General features: G+C 40.1%; 1 protein-coding gene across 3 annotated transcripts in view; it reads left to right on the top strand.

The window, feature by feature from the left end:
- The window catches only part of NMU (neuromedin U), a 232,876-nt gene extending 224,527 nt beyond the window's left edge, over nucleotides 1–8,349 (top strand). For all 3 annotated transcript variants that reach the window (XM_030191402.1, XM_030191401.1, XM_030191400.1), the window contains one exon: nucleotides 8,196–8,349. The gene's annotated coding sequence lies outside the window, so the exon portion shown is untranslated. The remainder of the gene's footprint in view (nucleotides 1–8,195) is intronic.
- Nucleotides 8,350–12,842: the final 4,493 nt, after the last annotated feature.

The raw sequence follows: 12,842 nt of genomic DNA, 5'->3' as shown, positions 1-12,842 counted from the left end.
GCAATGAACGCCACGGCAGCCGAGAAGAGGATTCGGGGGTTGGGGTCCCCCGTCATCACAGGTACGTGACGGAGTTGGCTCGCGCTGCTGTGTTGTGATTGGGCACTGTCGCTGCTGACGCACCAGGAATTGGGAGACGTCATCATTTCAGGAGATGGATACAGAAGCACGAATGCCTCAAGGCTTATGTCCACGCAGTCAGCTTCAGAACGTTGGAGGTGCGTTTTATTATATAGGATAGTTGTTGTGAAGAATATATAATCCTGATTGTGTTCTCTATCCTATGCTCCGTATTTCTCTGCTGCCTTTTTCTGCTGTTCTATACTTGTATTTTTTTGGCGTACCTCTTCCTTCTTAGTGATGTCCTCTATTAACTTTATAACATGGAATGTAGGGGGAATAAACTCTCCCGTTAAAAGAAAAAAGATATTGGCAGCACTGAGGAAACGAGAAGCGGGAATTGTGATGTTACAGGAAACGCATCTCAGTGTAGAAGAGCATAACAAACTGCATAGAGAATGGGTAGGGCACTGTTTTGCTGCCACAGCTCCAGTGTTTCGGAGAGTGGATACTACCATCCTGATCCATAAATCTATCCCATTCCAGGAACATAAAATAGCCTGAGACCCAAAGGGTCACTGGGTAATACTCCACTGCTCCCTTTTTGGCATTCTTTATGTGCTGGTGTCATTGTATGCACCCACCTTTTTTGACAGATATTTATTTCCTCATATAGCCAAAATCCTAAAAGATTTTCCTAACTGTACCTTACTGGTGGGGGGGGGGGGGTGATTTTAACTCAGTGGCAGCCCTTGATCTGGATATGCGCTCAACTGCTTCCCAAAAGACCCACCTCCCTTATTGGGGGGATGATATTCTATGTCCTTGCTTTACTTTAATAGATATATGGCAGGTTTTTTCACCCCAGTGAACAGGAATACCCATCTTGTTTCCTGGGCGCATCTTTCTATCACCAGATTGGACTACCTATTATTATCAGAGCATGTGCCGGATCAAGTTGTTTCCATTGAAATAGCCCATGTGGGTATCTCGGACCATGCATTAGTTCGTTTAGCCTTGTCCTCCTGTAGACGGGAGCAGCAACCTTGTGGAAGATGTCAATGGGACTATTTGAGGTTGAAGCTTTTAGGAAGAATTTTGGAGATAAATGGAAACAATATTGTACTTGCAATTCTTCCCATGTAAGCTAACCGACCCTTTTTTGGGAAACAGGTGAAGCAGTTATGCGAGGTAAAATAATCTCCTATATCAAGTACAAAGCTAAGCAATTGAATAAATATATCATTCAGCTCCATAAACAATTGGCTCAAGCTCTTAAGCTGATGGCAATGCATTTGACACCAGAAAATAAAAAAACAGTAGCTAGAGATCCAATGTACACTAAACTGTTTACTTAACCAGAGGGCACTTACTACACTTAAATATGGATGCCATAGATTTTTCCAATATGGAAACTGTACAGGCACCTGCCTAGCATGTTTGGTCTGAGATGCTCAGGGACCTTGCCGTTTTCCTTTTTTGAAAGACCCAGCAGGTTTTAAATTAAATGATCATCAATCTAGTTTAAAAATGCTCCATAATTACTACAAAACCTTATATTAGGCCCAATCTACGACTCCATTGCTAAAATCTGACTTTCTTGCAGACATTACATTCCCCACTTTAACTGAGGAGGATTTAGCCCTCTTAAATGCCCTTCTTCATCAGAGGGATATTTTATATGCTATAAAGACCTACGCTTTGTCTAAGAACCCGGGCCCAGATGGATTGCCACTGGAGTTCTACAATCTCTCTTGGGACCGATGATAGCTTCTCATTTGGTAACTTTATAATGAAGCATTGAGGAATAGGCTATTCCCAGACACAGTGAGGGGAGCCAATGTAATCCCTATATTGAAACCTTTGTGTCGTTAGCAAATTTAATTACCTCACTAGCTACTCTCATCTCTGGGTCATTTATAAATATGTTAAAAGCAACAGTCCCAGCACAGACCCCTGGGGAACCCCACTAACTACCTTTTCTCCATTGAGAATACTGACCATTTAACCCTACTGTCTGTTTTCTATCTTTTAACCAGTTTTTAATCCACAGTAAAACACTACCTCCTATCCCATGACTCTCCAGTTTCCTCTGGAGTCTTTCACGAGGTACTTTGTCAAACGCCTTCTGAAAATCCAGATACACAACTGACTCACCTTTATCCAAATGTTTGTTCACCTCTTCATAGAAATGTAATAGATTGGTGAGGCAATATTTCCCTTCACTAAATCCATGTTGACTGTGTCTCATTAATCCATGCTTTTGAATATGCTCTGTAATTTTGTTCTTAATAATAGTCTCTACCATTTTGCCCGGCACCGACGTCAGACTCACTGGTCTATAATTTTCGAGATTTCCTCTGGAACCTTTTTTTAAAAATCGGCGTTACATTGGCCACCCTCCAGTCTTCCGGTACCACTCTCAATTTTAAGGATAAATTACATATTACTAACAATATGTCACGCTTTCCAAAAGCAGGAACTAGGATCGTGAGCGGCCGTGGCAGGCAAAACCACCCCACGCAGGGATAAGACAGAACTCTGACAGGGCCAGCTAGACTTCACCTGTACCTGGCCACCCTTCCGCAGGAGGTGAGCCCCTGGGTGCAGTTGGCCGGCAGGACTTGCCGGACAGGGCCAGAACTGGACCCCAGCAGGATACACACAGGGACTAGAACACACAGGGAGGCTAGGCAGAATACTAGACTAGGACTCTCAGACAGACAGGGGACAGAACTGAAAGCTGCAAGCAGCCACTGAAACAGGGAACAAACACTGATAGACAAGAGACAGAAGTGAAAGCTGCCAGGCAGCCACTGAAAAAGAAACACAGACAACCTAGAGCTAGACAAAGACATACAAACAAGAAACAAGACTGGGAAACAAGCAATACAGTACATAAGCAATACAGAACACAAAGCTACACAAAAACTAAACTAGAATCAGGCAAGAGTACAGACTATAAACTGGACTAGGCACCAGCACCCCAACATACCAGGGCCTAAATGGCTAATAAGTCCCGCAGCAGCTGAGATTCAGATGCAGCAATCACAAGGCAGCTACGGGTGCTGTGCAGGCTCAAACAAGACAAGCAAGTCTGGCAGGCCGGAAGATCCGCATTGAGACTTCGGAGCTCTGCCTGTCTCTTGGGCTCTGCGCGTGGAACGGATATCACTTCAGAAAATGCTACCCTAGAGGTTTTGGATTTGAGCTTTCTACCTAAGAGCCTAAATTTGGCTTGCAGAACCTCTCTCCCACATTTTTCTATGTCATTGGTACCCACATGTACCAAGACAGCCGGCTCCTCCCCAGCGCTATCTAAAATCCTATGTAGATGACACGTGAGATCCGCCACCTTCGCACCAGGCAGGCAAGTCACCAGGCGATCCTCACGTCCACCAGTCACCCAGGTATCTATATGCCTAATGATCTAATCACCAACTACAACAGCTGTCCTTACCCTGGAGACATATCATCGGTGCGAGAGGATAGTACATCCCCTGGTAGGCATGTTCTGGCTACAGGAGCTCTTCCTACTTCACCAGGGTGATGCTCTCCTTCTAGGTGACCTCCCTCCTCCAAGGTAGGACAGGGGCTACCAGACTGGAAGTGGGACTTCTCTACAACATCCCTGTAGGTCTCCTCTATGTACCTCTCTGTCTCCCACAGCTCCACCAAGTCGGCTACTCTAGCCTCAAGAGAACGGACCTGTTCTCTGAGAGCTAGGAGCTCTTTGCATCGGGCACACACATATGACATCTCACCAATGGGGAGATAATCATACATGTGACACTCAATGCAAAAGACTGGATAGCACCCCTCTCGCTGCTGGACTACTGACTCCATCTTAGTATTTATGAGTTTTTCAATAATTTAAAACTTGCTAAAGTATTAAGGATATTAGCCTAATATAAAATGTCTTTTATATAGTATATTTGATTTATTTAGTGTTTCCTTCTTAGATGGTAATGAAATGTATTTAAAACTCTATAAGAGCACTCCTTGCTTGTTACCCTAATTACAATAACTGACTATAAATGAAGAGTTGTCCTAGGGGTGGGCTAAACTAGATCCTGCAGTGCCTGCTAGAAGCTGTCTGTTAATGCTGTGCTACAAAGTTCAAGTTTTAAAACTAAGGGGAAAAGACTATAGAGATTAATTGATAAAATTTGCTTTTTTATAGTTTTATTCTGCCTATCACTAACCTACAATTCCTCCTTTAAAACCCAGTCTTTAAGTTCCCAAAGCACAATGCAAAATAGTGTTCACTTACCAGAGAAATGTCCTCTTCTCTCAGAACTTCTCAGAAAGAAAGTTCAGTGGGACCTTTCCTCTTTATATAGTTTTGAATGTAAGGGGACCTTTTCAAAACAGGCTGTTTGACGCTAACTCAGCAACCTATGCAAATATTCTACTTCCTCACACCTTAGTTAACACCTAATTGAGGTCACTGGCCATGCTACCTCTCCAGCAACTGCCTTTTAGAACAAGATTTGAGCTTTTTAAAGTTTTTGGCTGTTAAGTTTCTGTCTCTAGAAAAGATTGACATCAACAGTGTTGAAGCCAACAGCACAGCATAAAGCAAAGAAGCATTCCATCTTCTCATACTTCTTCATGAGTTGCTCCTTGAAGACTGCCATTCATAAAGGCATGGACAACACAGTAGGAGTGTATGTCCTCCTGATTAAACTAGGGTGTAGCAGAAGCAGTGTTTTGTTCTTGTGGAGGTTCTTACAATCTATTCCACAGTTCATGAATATTCCTCATGTCATGCCCTTAGAGAACACTGGCAACCTTGGAACGTGGTGCTGTGCTTCAAAAAAACATGATGTTGAGCTGTCCCAGCCTCTGTCTGACAGCATTGTGGTCTCTGATGAAAGGACAAATCCTCCATCTTTTTTGAGCATGAATCCCAATGGCATCGAACGACACAATGTCTAGGAGGACCAAAAACACTCTAGATATCAACACATCCCCAGCATCTGTTACAGCTTCTACACCCATAGTGAGTGATGCTTCCAAAGCTGATAATAATGGATTGGTCTTAGCTGCACTAAAAATCTTCCCCTTGCTGTTTTTGACAGCCATAAATTCCTTTCTTTGACATCTGTGAACACAGAATACAATGAGAAGTATCATGATTGGGTCCCAGGTATTGCAAGTACCAACTATGCATATCCATAATGGATATGGTCCTGTCATACTAGAAACACTCTTTGAAGCCACTAGGGGCCTTCTTTTGGAATGTCCTGTCTGGAAAAATAGCCAGAGCAAAATCAGATGACTCGTTGATTAAAAAATACTTCAAACAGGTGATCAAGACCGAAAGAGACCTACACCTTTTCAATGCCAAAAATAAAGGAAACTTGAAAACTGCTAAATAAATCTAACTAGGGAAGAGCACTGTACAAGGGTGACAGGACTTTTAAAAAATTTTACATCATTAAACAAAATTTTCTGAGGAGAGCATGTCAAACATCATATCTGATTGGCTCCATGACAAATGAAAGACTGACATATTTCCATGTGGCATTAGCAGGCAGGAAAAGGCAAACATACACAGCTGAGCTCTCTCAAAAGCTCTGTTCTTCAGTGCTGGGGAAAAGTTCACATGTGAGGCTCCATCGGATGACATCACCCATGGATGAGGAGTTCCATATCCTGCTTGTCCTCAGAAATCAAGAGTTTCGCACACCAGTCATGATGCTTACTTGCAAGTTAAATCATTTCAAAACTGTAACTACAAATGTTTGTGATAGTGTCCATGTCACCTCATTTATGTTGGGAAGACAAAAAGGAAGCTATGCCTTAAGAATTATGTAAAATAAAAGTTATGTTAGAATGTATCCATGGTGGAAAATTGTATAGAGAAAGAACAGAAGTTTGAGGAGCTGGAATTTTTTGTAGCAGGTACATCCTTATTATGTAATGGGACACGTAAAGTTATGTGCCATATGCACTTACATTTATAGAATACTAGTACTTATGTGTATGAATGTACACTTAAGCGTGTAGGTTAGAGTTTCTTAAATCCAATCCTCAAGATCCACAACCCAACCTGATTTTCATAATTTCCACAATGAATATATACGAGATCTATTTTCATGGAATGAAAGCACTGAATACAAGTAGATCTCATACATATTCATTGTGGAAAACCTGAAAACCAGGCTGGGTTGAGGACTGGATTTGAGGACCCCTGGTGTAGATGGTAACAAAGAACTCAGTGGGATTCCTTAAAGTACAGATACGAATGCTTTAGCATGTAAATGCAGGGGGTGGGAGTGTTAACTGGGGAGGAGCATGAGTGGGTCATAGGCAGGGCTCCTACTTACAAGCATGACTTACAGAATACTGTAAGTTACGCAGTAAAGTGCTGCATTTTGCCATGCACATTTACATCAGCCATCGACCTGGCATAATTAGGCACAACTAAATGTTGGCACATTAATGCCAACTTACACTATTCTATAATGTCATCTTGGCACATAGATGCTATTATAGAACTGGCACTCAGCATGTGGCATCAGTGCAACTAACTAGAGGTGCCCAGTTATAGAATTGTCCCTATAGGAGGAGATTCTATATATGGCGCCTAACAAAATCAGCGCTGAAATCAGTGCTGACTAAGCATATTCTATAATCGGCACCTAGATTTAGGCGCTGATTATAGAATATGCTTAGATGTTATTTCAGCGCTGATATCTGTGTGCATCCATTTACATCAATGAAAACCTGGTGTAAATCTCAGCAGATAGATTTAGGCGCACTGAGCCATATTTTATAACCTGGGCCATATTCTATAACTAAATTTTGGAACACCCATTTCCCTGCTCATAACCACGCTCCTTTTTTGCCTCCTCACATTAGAAGTTTGTCGCACATCTACTATAATAAAACTCACCCTCAACGTTCTGAAGACAACTGAATAATGCTTCCATACCCATTTCCCACCCTAACATGTTCCCTACTGAAAAAAATAATAAAAAAAAATAGCATGTGAATAATGCATGCTGGAAGGTAAATTACCACAAAATGCTTTAACGAGTTTTGTGGTAAGCCTTTCTTCCCCACATTAAGCGCGTGTTAGTGCTTAATATGGTTTAGTAAAAGGGCCACTATAACTGGGGCCTCTGATTTTTTGGTAATTTTGCTTTTGCAATTCACAGAGTCCACTTGGAACTCTAAGGTCCAAACAGTGCCAGCTTCTTGCATTCCCAGTGCTTGTGGCAACAGAGCAGTAGTTTTTGGTTGTTGATACAAATGTTGAAAAAAGTTGGTGCTACCTGCAACTGTTTGACTCCTCAAATTGCCAAATGAAAATTTCTTAACCATCTATTGCCTCAGGTACAAACCTAAATTCCTTATACCTGAATATACACTGCTTCAGTGGCTTTTGAGCTTTCAGCTAGTATATAAGAAATTAAATGAATGAAAATAAAATCATAAAGCAGTAAATCACTCTTCCCCTGTATACTCCCCCCACCAAAGTTATTCCTATCCACCACTTTCTCTCTTCCTCTCCAAGCTCTTTCTCTCATCTCATCTCTCCCCATCCTCTATCCATATTCCCTCACCCCTTATTCCCCAACAAGTCCCTTTCCCAGCTCTTCTCTCCCCTCAGTGTGCTCTCCTGAAATTTACTCTTCTAGACTTTCTCTCCCAATTCCGGCTATGCAGCTCACAACCTTCTTGCCCTTCCCTCTTCTGCTCATCTTCCAGTGGTGTTGAATGCACCCCTCCCTGTGCAAAATTATCATCTTTCTGCACTGCACAATTCTTTGAGGATGAATGGTGCCTAAAATAGTTGCACAGACCATGGAGTACACAGGTCCTCTTCATCCTGTGTATTTAAAGGAGCCCTTTTTCATGTCCATAGTTGTGCTGGTTATACCTCCTGCCAGCCCACTGAGCCAAATGTTTGTATTGCCATTCAGAGAAAGGTGAATTATGTGACTCTGGACAATTATGGGCAAATTTAGCTTTGGAAGAGATAAATGTAAGTAAGCAGAGATAATTGTACCTATTGTAACTTCAGTTCTGTGATAAAATAAAACAAGTAGTCTATAAAAATATTTTATCTGTCTGAACAAATGTAATGATATCACCATCTAACATCTAGGTTTTTTTTTCAGGGTTTATGATTTCTTTTACCTAGAAGCAACGCTGTGGGAATGCAGAACGGTCCCTTTTACCTGGAAGCAAGGCTGTAGGAAAGCAGATTAAATGAACTCATTTTCTGCTTACATATGACCCTTGCAACGTATACAGTTCTTATGTTCATTCTAGAAAGTAAATGTTTGAAAATTAGTTGTTAGTTTTGGTTACAAATGTTTCATTTCTTGGATATATTGAAAGTATATTAAAATTATTGAAATGTTTCCGGCTGGTATAATTACAGCTGTATGTAATAAAATTGTAAGATCTATACATGCAGAATACATTACCTCTGATGGAATCACTGTACATAACTTTCTGATGTAAATAAGGACATCCATCATAGTGTATTTAAATATACTTTCCTCTTATGAAATAAAATAATACTTTGAAGGGCAATTTTCAAATAGCCTGTATAATTGCAAAGTAACATGAGTAAGTTTTGGGCACAAACTTCCAGCATATTTTCAAATTAGCTAGCATAAATTACATGCACTAAAAGTACATAAGTAATGCCACACTGGGAAAAGACCAAGGGTCCATCGAGCCCAGCATCCTGTCCACGACAGCGGCCAATCCAGGCCAAGGGCACCTGGCGAGCTTCCCAAACGTACAAGTTTACTTAATACTTAATTGAGCCTGCAAATAGGTGGGAAAATGTGGGGTACAAATGTAACAAAAAATACTTGCTATTAGAAAGAACAATGGAAGGAGGCAAAATAGTGGGCATACTTTTGAATATCCCAAGTACCATGCTTTTTATCCTTTGCACAAGCAACCCTTTCTATGCTTCCCCCTGTCCCAGGACTATGCCCTTTTTACTCAGTTAATATGCACACTGGGAGTAAATTTTCAGATAGGCCGTTTTACCCGGGTTAACTGGTATTTAAAATTAATTATCTGATGTTATCTTTAATGTTATTTTTAATGACTGTAGGGTCCTTTTACTAAGGTGCAGTGAAAATGGGCTGTACTGGTGTAGGCGCGTGTTTTGGGTGCAGACATCCATTTTTCAGCACGCCTGTAAAAAAGGCCTTTTTAAAATTTTTGCCGAAAATGGACACGCAGCAAAATAAAAATTGGCGCGCATCCATTTTGGGTTGAGACCTTACCACCACCCATTGACTTAGTGATAAGGTTTCACACGGTAACCGTGCGGTAATCATCTATACGTGTAGAATGACGATTACTGCCCAGTTTCCACCGCACGCAGGAAAATAAAAATAATTTTCCGGCACGCATAGCGGACACACATAAAAAAACAAAATTACCACCCGGGCCACACGGTAGCTGGGTGGTAACTCTAAATTGACATGCGTAGGATGCATGTACGCACCTATTCGGTTTACTAAAAGGGCCCCTGGGTAAGATAGACAGTTCAGACATTCTGATTACTAAATGATTACCAGTACAATAAACCTTCTGTTTTATTAAATTCTAGCATCAGGGTATGTAATTCTAGGTCAGAGGTGGGCAACCATGATCCTCAAGAGCCACAACTCAGACAGGTTTTCAAGATTTCCACAATGAATATGCGTGAGATTGATTTGCATGTACTGCTTCCATTGTATGCAAATAGATCTCATACATATTCATTATAAAAATCTTGAAAACCCAACTGGGTTTGTTGCCCTCAAGGACTGTGGTTGCCCACCCTTGTTCTAAGTGAAGAAATAGGTACTTGGACTTGCTGAGTGTAGGTTCACAACCCACAGTTCTCATTTGAGAACAGCTGGCAATGTTCAGTTGTAGAAAAGAAGCAGTAGATCTAAAAAAAAAAAAATTCCAAGATGTGCAAAATGTACTTCAATTTTTCACCACTAAACAGATAAATACATAAATAATTAAAAGCCCGGCATGGCCATGTTTCGCCCTCTCACAGGGCTGCGTGAGGGGCTTGAAACAGAACCCAGTGGTGTTGACAGAATGCTTCACCTACTAGATTGGGTGACACGTTCTGTCAACACCACTGGGTTCCGTTTCAGGCCCCTGACACACAGCCCTTTAAGAGGGCGAAACATGGTCGTGTTGGGCTTTTAATTATCTATGTATTTTTTTTTTAGTGGTGAATAAAGTGAACATTTTTTTACATTTTGCAGATCTTGGAGATTTTTTTGAGATCTGCTTCTTTTGTCCGTGCTGGATCTTGTAGATCGATTGCCTATTTGTTTTTCTGAACGTTCAGTTGTATCCATTGTTACTGGAATGTGGGTCTTATGATTTTTCTTTATAATTCACTTGTAAGTGGTTAATATGAAAACACCTCACCTCTCAGATTATATGAACTCTCTTCTAATATCCCTTGAAATAAATTTATATAACACTGTTGAATTGGTCCTAGGCTACTTCTGGTTACTGTATTAAATTTCTGTTATTGACTGAGGGGTCCTTTTACTAAGCTGCAGTAGAAAGTGGCCTTAACGTGCCCACAGGAGGTTTTTTCCTGCCTAAGTTACATAAGTACATAAGTATTGCCATACTGGGAAAGACCAAAGGTCCATCGAGCCCAGCATCCTGTTTCCAACAGTGGCCAATTCAGGTCACAAATACCCAGCAAGATCCCAAAAATGTACAAAACATTTTATACTGCTTATCCCAGAAATATTGGATTTTCCCAAGTCCATTTAATAACGGTCTATGGACTTTTCCTTTAGGAAGCCGTCCAAACCTTTTTAAAACTCCTCTAAGCTAACTGCCTTTACCACATTCTCTGGCAGCAAATTCCAGAGTTTAAATACACATTGAGTGAAGAAACTTTCTCCGATTCGTTTTAAATTTACTACATTGTAGCTTCATCGCATGCCTCCTAGTCCTAGTATTTTTGGAAAACATGAACAGACGCTTCACATCTACCCGTTCAACTCCACTCATTATTTTATAGACCTCTATCATATCTTCCCTCACCCGCCTTTTCTCCAAGCTGAAGAGCCCTAGCCACTTTAGCCTTTCCTCATAGGGCAGTCGTCCCATCCCCTTTATCATTTTCGTCGCCCTTCTCTGCACCTTTTCTAATTCTACCAGAATTGAACACAATATTCAAGGTGCAGTTGCACCTTGGAGCGATACAAAGGCATTATAACATCCTCATTTTTGTTTTCCATTTCTTTCCTAATAATACCTAACAGTTCATTTTTACTGCAGCAGTAAAATGGCTGATTTTCCATTTTTTTCAATTAATAGCCCTTAGTGCACAGTCATTGAAAAAAATTAGCATTTGAGCAGTTATGAACACATATTTTGTAGACGGTAAGGGCTCATGTGCTAATCTTGCACTAATCAGTTAGCATGATAATGTAGCTGGGCTAACTGATCAGTGCAGAAACACCTACTCTGTGCCCCCCTACATGCCCTCTCTGCAGTTTGCATACGCAGATCTCAAACTTACAGCAGGATGCCTGAGTGTCATGCAGTAAGCACGCATTAGCCCTCACTGCAGCTTAGTTAAAGGACCCCTTAGTAATCTAGTTTTGAATTTCCAAATGGCAAAATCTTTTATGAACCCCTTCATTTTGTTGCCGTTTAATTTTGGCACTGTATATCTTCTTACGTTTTTGGAATTATGTGGGATTTTTGGAGGGAAGTTGTGCAAGAAATTTTATTTGAAATTTAGTTAATAGAAAATACAGCTATACAAGAAATAGAGAAAAATAGAAATATGAGAACTGTGGAGAACAAGAAAACCATCAACAAAGACATAGACTAATTTGTTGAGTAATATAAATTTCAAGACAATTGTATAGAATTTCAGAAAATATTTGAGGTATTAATATTTATCTCAGATGTCATGGATGGCTGTAGTCTGAAAAGTTTCTAAATTGGACCAAATCCTTTGTTTACTTAAGTAGTTCCAAATTTGTCTTCAGGTAACCTTTCAAATTTAAAAATTGAAGCACTAATTGCTACCAGAAATGGACATTTAATAGATGATTATTTTCAATTTCAACTATGGAAATTGTTTTAAATGTTCCCTTGTACCTCTTGGTTTCACTTTCTGTTGTTCAGTAATTTAAAACTTTTGTCTGTTTTCTGGGGTATTTTAGGGAAAACCATGTATCAATAAACATATTTATTCCATTTCATTTAAAGGAAATGTTTTTAATAATTTCATATAATACATCTCTTTTTGTTTTTACTAAAATAATAAAATCAAGCTGGTGCTGTAACTCAGTGTAGGAGACAAAAATTTAAGCTCATGTTTGTGCAGGATTTATGCACATGATAGAGTGGTATTCAGACATGGACACAGGTGTAATGACTGATTAACAGTAGAAAAGAAAATATTAATGATAAGAAAAAAAAATCACAATAAATTAGTAGTTCTTATATACCCTAAAGAAAAAAAAAAACATTTCTCCAGAGATTCATCAAACAAAAAAGTATTTGAAAATGCCTGAAAAGAGTTATTCAGACTAGGAAAGGAGAGAAACCATCATAGATATTTCACTAACACCTTCCAGCCTTCAAATACCCATTCACCACTCCGGAGGCAATTCTGTAAATAAGGTGCTAATGTTTACTCAATGAAAATATGTATAAATTATTAGAATATGGCATATATGTGTGCAAGATGAGTCTTGCAGATGTTTGGATCAGGGGATATGCTTTTGTGGTTCTACTAGACTTGG

The sequence above is a fragment of the Microcaecilia unicolor genome, chromosome 2 (genome assembly GCF_901765095.1).
Source record: "Microcaecilia unicolor chromosome 2, aMicUni1.1, whole genome shotgun sequence".
NCBI classification, from domain to species: Eukaryota; Metazoa; Chordata; class Amphibia; order Gymnophiona; family Siphonopidae; genus Microcaecilia; species Microcaecilia unicolor.
This window is presented reverse-complemented; position numbering and strand designations above follow the sequence as displayed.